This window comes from Rana temporaria, chromosome 6 (genome assembly GCF_905171775.1).
Source record: "Rana temporaria chromosome 6, aRanTem1.1, whole genome shotgun sequence".
NCBI classification, from domain to species: Eukaryota; Metazoa; Chordata; class Amphibia; order Anura; family Ranidae; genus Rana; species Rana temporaria.
Genome location: NC_053494.1, coordinates 218,915,894 through 218,928,094, shown reverse-complemented (window position 1 = coordinate 218,928,094; position 12,201 = coordinate 218,915,894). Strand labels below are relative to the sequence as shown.

The window sequence follows — 12,201 nt, the reverse complement described above, 5'->3', positions numbered from 1 at the left end:
CCCGAGCAGTTGAAAGGGACTAGGGACACTGATTCCCCAGTCCCTTTCTCTGCAGCCTCAGCTGCACTGAAAATGAAAGGAGAGAAGACAGCGGCTTCTCTCCATTCATAAACTGAAACGTAAACACAGTTTACGATGTTTCAGTTATGTGAATGTACAAAGTCAGTGATCACTGACTCTGTACATTCAGAAAAGGAAGGAGCCGGATTTACCAGCTTCAACCTACGCTCTCCATCCTGACAGATGGAGGGGGAACACGGCGGCAGCACGGAGGGGGGACACGGCGGCAGCACGGAAAAAGATGGCAGCACGGAGGGGGGACACGGCGGCAGCATGGAAAAAGAGGTGGCAGCACAGGGGGGGGACATGGCGGCAGCACGGAGGGGGACATGGCAGCAGCACGAAGGGAGATGGCAGTATGGAGGGGGACACAGAGGGAGACCCAGCACGGAGGGGTACAGCAGCAGATTGGAGGGGGGCTGGAAGGGGATACGAGGACAGTCAGCGGTGATTGGTGCTTGTAACTCCCCCACCGCACTGATCACCCTGACTGTCCAGGTATCGGGTGAAGCATCGGAGCATTTGCCCGAGTACAAGTACTCGGGCAAATGCTCGGTACCGGTCCCGATACTAGTATCGGTATCTGGACAACCCTGCTACAAACACTGTAGCTGCTGACTTTTAACCACTTAAGACCCGGACCAAAATGCAGCTAAAGGACCTTGCCCCTTTTTGCGATTCGGCACTGCGTCGCTTTAACTGACAATTGCGCGGTCGTGCGAAGTGGCTCCCAAACAAAATTGGCGTCCTTTTTTCCCCCACAAATAGAGCTTTCTTTTGGTGGTATTTGATCACTTCTGCGGTTTTTATTTTTTGCGCTATAAACAAAAATAGAGCGACAATTTTGAAAAAAATGCAATATTTTTTACTTTTTGCTATAATAAATGTCCCCTAAAATATATAAAAAAATTAATTTTCCCTCAGTTTAGGCTGATACGTATTCTACATATTTTTGGTAAAAAAAAAAATCACAATAAGCGTTTATCGGTTGGTCTGCGCAATATTTATAGCGTTTACAAAATAGGGGATAGTTTTATTGCATTTTTATTAATTTTTTTTTTACTACTAATGGTGGTGATCAGCGATTTTTTTTTTTTCGTAACTGCGACATTATGGCGGACACTTTGGACAATTTTGACACATTTTTGGGACCATTGTCATTTTAACAGCAAAAAATGCATTTAAATTGCATTGTTTATTGTGAAAATGACAATTGCAGTTTGGGAGTTCACCACAGGGGGCGCTGATGGGGTTATGTGTGACCTGAAGTGTGTTTACAACTGTAGGGGGGTGTGGCTGTAGGTGTGACATCATCGATTGTGTCCCCCTATAAAAGGGATCACTCGATCGATGCTGCCGCCACAGTGAAGAACGGGAAAGCCGTGTTTACACACGGCTCTCCCCGTTCTTCAGCTCTGGGGACCGATCGCGGGACTCCCGGAGCTTCGGACCGGGTTGCGGGAGTGCGCCGCGACCCGCGGCTGGGTACTAGTACAGGAAGTACGTGGATGTGCCCAGCCGTGCCATTCTGCCGATGTGTATATTAGCAGGAGGCGGTCCTTAAAGCGGAGGTTCCCCCTTAAAAACAACTTTTTTTTATTCCACTGGCCCCCCACATTACAATCGAATTAAGGCTATTATTTTTTTTTTGCTGCTGTACATACCTTGATACAGCATCTTCACCCGTGCATCCGGGTTGCGAGTCCCGCGGGAGTGGGCGTTCCTCACATGTGTTTGATTGACGTTTTTCGGAAAAACGAGCTCCCCCCCGTCGCGTAAGCCGCGTCACGATTGGCGAAAGGAGCCAAACGGCGATGCGCATGCGCAGTATAGCGCCGACTCGCCGTTCGGCTCCTTTCGCCAACCGTGACGCGGCTTACGCGACAGGGGAGAGCTCGTTTTTCCGAAAAACGTCAATCAAACACATGTGAGGAACGCCCACTCCCGCGGGACTCGCAACCCGGATGCACGGGTGAAGATGCTGTATCAAGGTATGTACAGCAGCAAAAAAAAAATAATAGCCTTAATTCGATTGTAATGTGGGGGGCCAGTGGAATAAAAAAAAGTTGTTTTTAAGGGGGAACCACCCCTTTAAGTGGTTAATAAGCACACTTACCTGTCCAGGTTGGCCACCCGAGGCAGATCCGTCCCTCAGACCAGGTCCCGGCGCCACCATCCTCACCAAAGGAAACAGGCAATGAAGCTTTACGGATTCACTGCCCGTTTCCTACTGCGCCAGCCACGAGTCGCGTGGCTATTTGTGAATGGAAACACCGTCCTGTGTGTCCCAGAAGGCAGCGCGCCTCCATTTTCCAGGAGGCAACGGCGAGGAGAACACAGAACCTCACCGCGGAAGAGGCAGATTAGGACGATCTGCCTAGTAACAGCAATTTCTGGTAAGTATAAAAAATTGTATTTATTTTTTAAGGGGTTAATACTAATATAATGTAATAGATATGGGTTTAATATGAAATACAAAGGGTGTTACGGGTATTTGACCACCAGATGTCGCTCTATAGGAGTTCCTAATGTTTTGCTGATGGATGTAATTCTGTGGCTTGGATGCCAGGGGGCGCTGTTTATACTTAGTCTGTCACACAGTTGAATAAACGACAGATGGCGCTATTTATAATGAATGGACTGGATGTAATTCTGTAAATTGGTCGCCAGGAGGCGCATAACATATACGAAGTATGGGTATTGTGTAAGCCTGCATGCTTGTCGCCAGGTGGCGCTGATTATACTGGCTCTGGAAAGAATGAATGAATGTCATTTTGCGTATTGGCCACCAGGGGTCGATAATTCTTTAGAATTGGTGTAATGCTGCTAACTAGCCACCAGGTGGATCTAATTTGATAAATAGAGAGATTTATACAGCCTCGTATCATCATATTGACTGAGTATAAACAGCGACACCTGCCGGCCATTCTATGCAATTACATCCATTCCAGACCAAGTCTAAACGGCGGCATTGCATCCATTCTAAACTAGGCTACACAGCGACACCTGCTGGCCACTTAGCTGATTTACAGCGACATCTACCGGCTTCTTCGATGGAATTACATACATTTTGGAGCAGGTATAAACTGCGACACCTGCCGGCCACTCTCGGAATAACACTCACCCAGAGAATAAAGGAAGAAATTGGGAAGGTCTGTGCGTAGTCGGGGGTTATTTTCTTATTAGGATGAGACATTTTTTTGCTTATAAAAGAGATATTCTATTTGTAACCACACACGATGTCTTGTCATGTTGTGTTATTTTGACGCATACCAATAAATAAAGAATAACATTTGATATATTATATTTTTTGCTGGGGAGGAGAATTTGTTCTTTTCACTGGCTACTACTGGGTGGGGAGGAAGATCACTCCGCCAGGGAAAGCAAGGAGATAAGCAGGCATGCGGCTGACTTGAGCCGGGAACATGCGAGCGGAGCTGAATGGGCATGCACCCGAAAACTGAAGAAATATTCCCTCCGCTCTGACCAGCACATGATCATCAGAAAGGGGCACAGATAATGAAAAAAAAACACACCCTCCTAAGCTAACAGGAGTGGCAGAGCGGGGGGGTTTACAACCCCTTTAAAATACTCACAACATGCAAAGCAGGAGCGGACTGACCATTCAGGCACTGCCCAAGGGCCCCATGCCACTAGGGGGCCCCATCAGGGTTGCCAGCCTCAGTAAAACCAGGGACAGTATGTAAAAATCTGTGTTTTTTTACATCCGTCCCTAAAAATGTCCCTTACCGACATCCTTTTGGTCTAAAAATCCAGAGATTATAGCTTCCCCGCCCCCTCCAGTACCTTTTCAGTGTGTGTATGTATACTGTGTTGCCCCATAATCTCCTATTGCCCGGGGGCCCCATGAGTTGTCAGTCCGCCCCTGATACAAAGCCACCTATAACTCTGCCCCAAGGTTTATCCTTACTGCCACCAACCTCATCACCAAATATCATCCAAGCCTTCCTCTCCGCTCCTCATAAGACCTCCTGCTCTCCGTCTCCCTCATCGCCTCCTCCCATGCTAACCTCCAGGTCTTCTTCAAAGCCTCTCTCATCCTCTGTAACTCCCTACCCCAATCTGTCCGGGGATCTCCTACTCTGTCCACATTTAGGGGATCAATGTAAACTCATCTCTTCAGGGAAGCCTATCCTAAGCTCAACCTAATAACTGGCACTTTACATTCTCTATCAAATCATCCCCACACAGTTATTACTGTGCAATTTGTTTCGGTCCAAATAAGAATTCTGACAAATTTTTGGTGGTTTGGAGATTCGGATATATCTGAATCTCTGAATCAAATAGTAAGAAATTTATGAAAAAGTATATATAACGTGTTTAAACCAATACACCAAAAATTATATATAAAACAGCGCTCAAGTGTGTGTGATCCACACTGTGATGAATAATAAATAATAATAATCCAAATATAAATGCAAATGAGTCAAAAGCCTGTGATAAAAGTGTTCATAGAAAAACATAAAGTTCATGGAAGAGCGAAAAGGAAAAACACTTCTTTCTCTCCTTCAAGGTGTAAAATCTTCAAAACATATTCAAAGAAATCTTCCACCACACCCGATGTGAAAAAATAGTGAATCCTCCACCAATAGAAATGGCCACTCACCGGAACTATATGCCTAGCACTCTCGTGTTTTGGCACAGAAGCTTTGTTATAGTTAGTTTACATCAGCAGGCGAGCTTCCGTTCCCAAACAGGTGGACAAGTAAGATCCTCATAAATGAAGAAAGTGTGACATAGTGTAAAACCGTAAAAGTAATTTAATCACAAACCACAAGCAAAATCTTCAAAAGATGCACTCACACAATGCCAAAATTAAAAAGCGTGATAAATACACAGCAAAGATTCCTCTGTATTGTGCGGCTGAAATGCAACGGTCTCGGCGGACCCAGAAAATAAAACCCAGGCAACTCACACCACTCGATCCCCACACTGTGTTGGAAGTGAAATTGAAGCTGGCGTGAACGAAAAACCGAACGCTGGTCACTGGCGAACAAACACGCAACTGGCCTATCTTCTCACGTTTAGCAATTGGTCACTGATCAGATGATAACCAAGCTTCCGACATGTTTTGTCGTAAAATTTGACTTATGCATGGAATAAGTCAAATTTTACGACGAAACATGTCAGAATGTCGCAGTCACGAAAAAAAAAAAAAAACGCTGATCGCCGCCATTAGTAGTAAAAAAAGAATTAATAAAAATGCAATAAAACTATCCCCTATTTTGTAAACACTATAAATTTTGTGCAAACCAATCGATAAACGCTTATTGCGATTTGTTTCATCAAAGATATGTAGAAGAATACGTATCGGCCTAAACTGAGGGAAATTTTTTTTTTTATATATTTTTTGGGGGATATTTATTATAGGAAAAATAAAAAAATAGATTTTTTTTCAAAATTGTCACTCTATTTTTTTTTATAGCGCAAAAAATAAAAACCGCAGAGGTGATCAAATACCACCAAAAGAAAACTTTATTTGTGGGAAAAAAAGGACGCCAATTTTGTTTGGGAGCCACGTTGCACGACCGCGCAATTGTCAGTTAAAGCGATGCAGTGCCGAATCGCAAAAACTGGCCGGGTCCTTTACCTGCATTTTGGTCCGGGTCTTAAGTGGTTATGAAAAAAACAGCCGCTGTAATTTATGCGCCCGTTGCCCTGAAAGGGGACAGACACAGGGATAGGGTTTGGCTTCGGCATTCATGGATAGACGGTCCATATCCATTACCATAATGGGGGGGGGGGTGGAGTGAGGAGAGGGGCGGCGCTCGGGGGCCCCTAATGGACCGGCCGCCACTGCAGAGCTCTGTCCTATAAGCCGGGATGTGCTGGATCATATGAAATTAATCACAAAAGTCCCCTTTTACATCAGAGTCCACAGAGTTGCCCCTTTACAGGTGAATCCACAGAGTTCCCCTGTTAAATCTGAATCAGCAGAGTTCCCTTACACTGTAAGGGGGGACTCTGCAGACTCTGATGCAAGGGAGAACTCTTGGGACTCTTAACACAAGGAAAGCTCTGGGAACCCTGGTTTAAGGGGGAACACTGATAACTCTGATGTACAGAGAAGACTCTGATATAAGAGGGAACACTGTGGCCGCTGGTGAAAAGGGGAACTCTGATGTAAGCAGTGCTCTGATAACCCTGATTTACCTTGGTGTACTCACTGAGAGGCAGGAGAGACTTCAGTCACAGACAGGGATGGATGGTGAGCTCACTCACCCCTTGGCAGTCAGCGCCTCTCATCCAGATGTATCTGAGGCTTCTGGACTTCAAATTTTCCAGCCCCCCACTTCCCTTTTCGGAGGCACAGCACTAGGGATTGGAGTGTGGGCAGACACAGAGGGGTAGTGGCGGGAGAAAGAGGAGCAGATGGAGCCCTCTCTCCTCTCCCATCTGTGTGTGTAGGGGGGGGGGGTGTTAGTGTTGGCTTTGGGCAGTGTGAAAGAGTGTAACAGACACTCTCAGCTTAGACAGCTGGGAGGCCATAGTCCGGTCTGAATAATGTGCCCGGGTTTCAGGCAGTTTGCAACCCGGACACATGATTGCAATCCTGAACTGTCCGGGTGAATTCAGGACAGGTGGCAACCCTAGCTCCGACTCTGCTCCTGATTCTGTACTCCTAAGTTGCCTGATGGTTGCCGACTCCTGCCTGTCTGACCGCACATCTGAGTTTCAGAATCTCCCGGCTTGCCCTTTGCACAGACTTCAGATTCACATCCGCTACCAGATCTCCTGACCCGGATCTTCTACAGGCACCCATGCCACTCTGTGCCCCTTTATACCACGTCATGAACCCCAGGGATAACAGGACAGGAGGTGTAAGGTAGGTGTACATAGGGTTGCCATATTTTCTTCAGGCCAAACACAAACAATTTAGAGGCGCATTGGAAATGTTTGTTTTGTAGTATACACTATGGATATATTTTGTGATTGAATAGCACTTCTTATGGAGGTAATTAAAACTTTCCAAAATATTTGCTGCAGAAAGACACTATTTGAGTTTTGAAAGACTGTCCAAATATGAGGGTCAGTGTCACCCACCCCTTCCATAATACAGGGGTCAGTCACTGATATGTGGGCTCCTCTATACTGACACACCGATATGTAAACAATGAGAAGATGATAATGGTCGGTGATGGATGTACATAGCAGCGGTCATTCACTCCAATATATATGTACGCAGTCCTTCCCCCACAAACCTGAGCTCAGCCCCCCTCCTGGCACTGACCGATCTCCTCGCTATCCTATGTCGATGTGATGATGATGATGGGAGGTGGGGAGGAGGTAGCAGGAGGAGTCCGTCACCATGACATCACCTCTGGGGGACACTGGGTGAAAAATGTGGACAGTGCGGGGGAATGGGGACACCTGTATGTTGGACCCCCCCACAGAGACCCCCCTAATACTGGAGAACTCCCATCACAGAGACCCCGATAATACTGGAGAACTCCCATCACAGAGACCCCCATAATACTGGGGAACCCCCACCACGAGACCCCATAATACTGGAGAAATCCCACCACGGAGACCCAATAATACTGTGGAACCCTCACCACAGAGATCCCCATAATACTGGAGAACTCCCACCACCAAGACCCAATACTACTGTGGAACCCTCACCACAGAGACCCCATAATATTGGGGAACCCTCACCACAGAGACCCCAAAATACGAGGGGGCCCTCACAACAGAAACCCCATAATACCGGGGGAACCCCCACCGCAGAGACCCAAAAATATCGGGAAACCCTCACCACAGAGACCCCATAATACTGGGGAACCCCACCACCAAGACCCCAAAATACTGGGGAACCCCATCACCAAGACCCCATAATATTGGGGAACCCACACCACAGAGACCCCATAATTTTGGGGAACCCACACCACAGAGACGCCATAATACTGGGGAACCTCACCACAGAGACCCCATAATATTGGGGAACCCTCACCACAGAGACCCCATAATACTGGGGAACCCTCACCACAGAGACCCCATAATACTGGGGAACCCTCACCACATAATACTGGATGCCTCAGTCAAGTCTGAATAATGTGTCCGGGTTTCAGGCCGACTGAACCCCAGACATATGATGTGCATCCTGGACAGATGGCACCGGTAGATAAGCGGGTCTCTATCCCTGACCTATCACTGGCTCCAGGTGCACTAGAATAGCACAGGACACCCTATTTTATATGTCTAACTCCAAGATGGCCGCCAATAGATCACAACATTCCAATTGGACAGCTGATCACTCTGAGAGACTGACAGAGTCCCTGATTGGACAATTCCCCTAACAGACTCATACAGGAACAGTGCCACCTACAGGAGGGAGCGGAAACCTGCACCGGCCTTAACCAATGAGAATGGCCAAAAAGCCATCGCTGAAGTTCATGTAGACAAGAAGCGTCTGCAAATAGGCTGCAGGAGATCAGCAGCACTTAGACATATGAAAGAATTTAATAAAAAGGGTAACTACAGATTGTGTTTTGGGAAAAATGTAATTATAATGTGGAATTTATATTGAATTTCCTATCACTGTGTAATTTCCGTCGGAGGAGTACATGGCAGGGACAACTGTGGTGACTACAGTGCACCCATTATGCATTACACTGGAAATATTCCCCACACAATAGGACCATTGTCTTCCCGTTTGCCCTCACTAAACATGGCGGCCGCGGGAGTCACGCACAAGATGGCGCTGGCCGCCGCGGTGACGGCCGCTCTAGCCCGGGCCGCTCTCTATGGTGTGTCAGGACCGCGCGTGCGCACTAGCGGTTCCTTTCAGCGGCCGGGGCGGGGAGTCGGGCGAAGAGCAGAGAGAGTGGAGCGATGCGGCGGGGCGAGGAGCGGCGGGATAGCCGGCGGCCATAGACAAGTCCAGCGGCCTCCCCGGACACTCCTGACAGGTAAGACCCCGGGCCTGTGTGAGAAGGCCGCGCGCCTCAGTGATTGTGTACAATGAGGGGAGGCCCCGAGCACAGGGCGCCTCACCCCCGGACTGGTACCAGGCCCCGGAGCCCTCTGACAGACCTCTGCAGGATGGGAGGGCGGGGACCCAGGGCAGCCAATCACAGCTCACTTTACCCGACAGACCCATGCTGGGCTCTGGTTGCTATGGGTGACTGCAGGGAGGGCTGTGAGTGGAGAATTGAGGGGCATCAATCCTGAACACCTCTGTTATGGCTGTGTGGGGGTGGGATGGTGGCGAGGGCGCCTCCAGGGCGCCTCCTGTGGAGGTGGCGAGGGCACCTTTTATGGAGTAATCGGTGGCGAGGGCACCTTCTATGGAGGGGACAGTGATGATGGCACCTCCTGTGGACGGGAGGATCGGCGAGGGCACCTCCTGTGAAGGGGACGGTGATGATGGCACCTCCTGTGGACGGGAGGATGGCGAGGGCACCTCCTGTGAAGGGGACGGCGCCTTCTATGGAGGGAACGGTGGCGAGGGCGCCTTCTATGTATTGGAAGATGGCATATTCTATGGATTGGAAGATGGCGAGGGCATATTCTATGGATCGGAAGATGGCGGGGGCACCTCCTGTGGATGGGGACCGGTGGCGGGGGCACCTCCTGTGGATGGGGACCGGTGGCGAGGGCGCCTTCTATGTATTGGAAGATGGAGAGGGCATATTCTATGGGTCGGAAGATGGCGAGGGCACCGCCTGTGGATGGGGACCGGTGGCGAGGGCACCTCCTGTGGATGGGGGCCGGTGGCGAAGGGCACCTCCTGTGGATGGGGGCCGGTGGCGAAGGGCACCTCCTGTGGATGGGGGCCGGTGGCGAAGGGCACCTCCTGTGGATGGGGGCCGGTGGCGAAGGGCACCTCCTGTGGAGGGGGAATGGTGGCGAGGGCACCTCCTGTGGATGGGGGCCGGTGGCGAAGGGCACCTCCTGTGGAGGGGGAATGGTGGCGAGGACAACTTTAGGGACAGCAATGTGGGGGCCTCAATGAATGGGACAATGGTTTAGAGGCCTCTGTGCATAAGATGGTGGTGTGAGCGGCTCTAGGGATGGCAACGTGGGCACCTGTAGGGATGGGATGGCAAGGTGCAACGTTTCGGAGCCACGGAGGACCCCTTCGTCAGGCATGCAATGTCATCACATCCCTGAAGAAGGGGTCCTGCGTGGCTCCGAAACGTTGCACTGCTTTGTGATGTGATCTTTCTTGGATAAAAACATTTGGACAGAATTGATGATCCTTGGTGTGCTGGCGGATATCTACTTATCGAGTGGATTGCAGTATCCAGCTGGTGATTGCTACAGGACCCAGCATGAGCTTAATTCATGAACGTGTGCGATGGGAATATGGACTGGGGATGGTGATGTGGGCAACTTTAGGGATGGTGGTGTTGATGCTTGATGGGGATGGTAGTGTGGGCAACTGGAGGGAAGAGATGGGGGTTATTACCGGTGGTGTGGGCATCTCTAGGATTGACAGTCTGGGCACTTGTAGTGAAGGTGGTGGTGTGTATTCTAGGAATAGCGGTGAGGGCACTTGTAGCGATATTATGTGGCTTTGGGTGCCTGTAGGGATGAGACGGTGGTGTGGGGGGGGGTCCTCTGTGGCCGGGACGGTGGTGTGGGGTATTTGTGGACAAGATTGTGGTAAGAGTACCTCCTAGGGACAGTATGGAGCTTTTTTTCGACTCTAGGGATGGCAGTCTTGGCACCTGTTGGCTTGAGATGGTGGCGGGTCCCTCCTGTAGGGTTGAGGTGGTGGCGGGTCCCTCCTGTAAGGTTGAGATGGTGGCGGGTCCCTCCTGTAGGGTTGAGGTGGTGGCGGGTCCCTCCTGTAAGGTTGAGATGGTGGCGGGTCCCTCCTGTAAGGTTGAGATGGTGGCGGGTCCCTCCTGTAGGGTTGAGGTGGTGGCGGGTCCCTCCTGTAGGGTTGAGATGGCGGCGGGTCCCTCCCTGTAGGGTTGAGATGGCGGCGGGTCCCTCCCTGTAGGGTTGAGGTGGCGGCGGGTCCCTCCCTGTAGGGCTGAGGTGGCGGCGGGTCCCCCCCTGTAGGGCTGAGGTGGCGGCGGTGGGTCCCCCCCTGTAGGGCTGAGGTGGCGGCGGTGGGTCCCCCCCTGTAGGGCTGAGGTGGCGGCGGTGGGTCCCCCCCTGTAGGGCTGAGGTGGCGGCGGTGGGTCCCCCCCTGTAGGGCTGAGGTGGCGGCGGTGGGTCCCCCCCCTGTAGGGCTGAGGTGGCGGCGGTGGGTCCCCCCCCTGTAGGGCTGAGGTGGCGGCGGTGGGTCCCCCCCTGTAGGGCTGAGGTGGCGGCGGTGGGTCCCCCCCTGTAGGGCTGAGGTGGCGGCGGTGGGCCTCCTGTAGGACGGGACGGTGTTGTGGGCACTTGTAGGGACGGTGGTGTGGGCGATTGGAGGGAAGAGATAATGACCTCTAATGGCACCTCTATATGTTGGCAGTCTGGGCACCTGTAGGGATGGGACAAGATGGTGGTGTGTACTCTGGGGATGGCAGTGTGGGCACCTGTAGGGACAGTATGTATCTGTGGGCCCATATTGGGATGTAATGGGCATCTCTAGAGATGTGCCCTAAGGGCTCACTATCTAGCTCATTGGCCTGCCTATGTGGGCAGAAATACAGAATGTGCCCCCAGTGTTACTTTAAACAGGACAGAGAACTGCAAGGCAACGTTGCTAACCACTAAGCCACTTGGTTGTCATCTCTGGACAGGACAGGTGTCTTGGATGGCTTGGCCTGGGTGCTTCTTCTCTGGGTGGAGATGATTGGACAGAACAGGGCAGCTGGTCACGGTGCTGTATATTGTGGGGACAGGACAGCTCAGCCTGGGTCTCCTGTAGTTCACATGAGGCATGAAGGGACAGGATGCCGGTTTGGGCACCTCCTAGGGGGCTGGATAATTTGGTGATGGTGCCATATTTTTGTCGGCACAGCATGCCATCTGCATCCTTCACCATACACCGTCTATCTGTGCCCCCTCTGTGCATAGTCCTCTGCAGTATTGGTCAGCAGCGTCTCCTCTATGTATAGTAACAATGCTGACAGCCCTGCAAGGACACAAGGCAATCTCTATGTTTAGCATGTGGCCGGGCTCCTCGCTGCTCCGGGTCTCATGCTATATGTCCTTATTCCTGTCACATCCTGCAGG

General features: G+C 50.7%; 1 protein-coding gene across 18 annotated transcripts in view; it reads left to right on the top strand.

The window, feature by feature from the left end:
- Positions 1 to 8,864: 8,864 nt before the first annotated feature.
- CLASP1 (cytoplasmic linker associated protein 1) overlaps positions 8,865 to 12,201 on the top strand; it is a 267,383-nt gene continuing 264,046 nt past the window's right edge. For 10 of the 18 annotated variants that reach the window (XM_040358262.1, XM_040358265.1, XM_040358264.1 and 7 more), the window contains exon 1: positions 8,865 to 8,990. The gene's annotated coding sequence lies outside the window, so the exon portion shown is untranslated. The remainder of the gene's footprint in view (positions 8,991 to 12,201) is intronic. The other 8 variants (XM_040358273.1, XM_040358271.1, XM_040358267.1 and 5 more) reach the window with 1 other exon arrangement.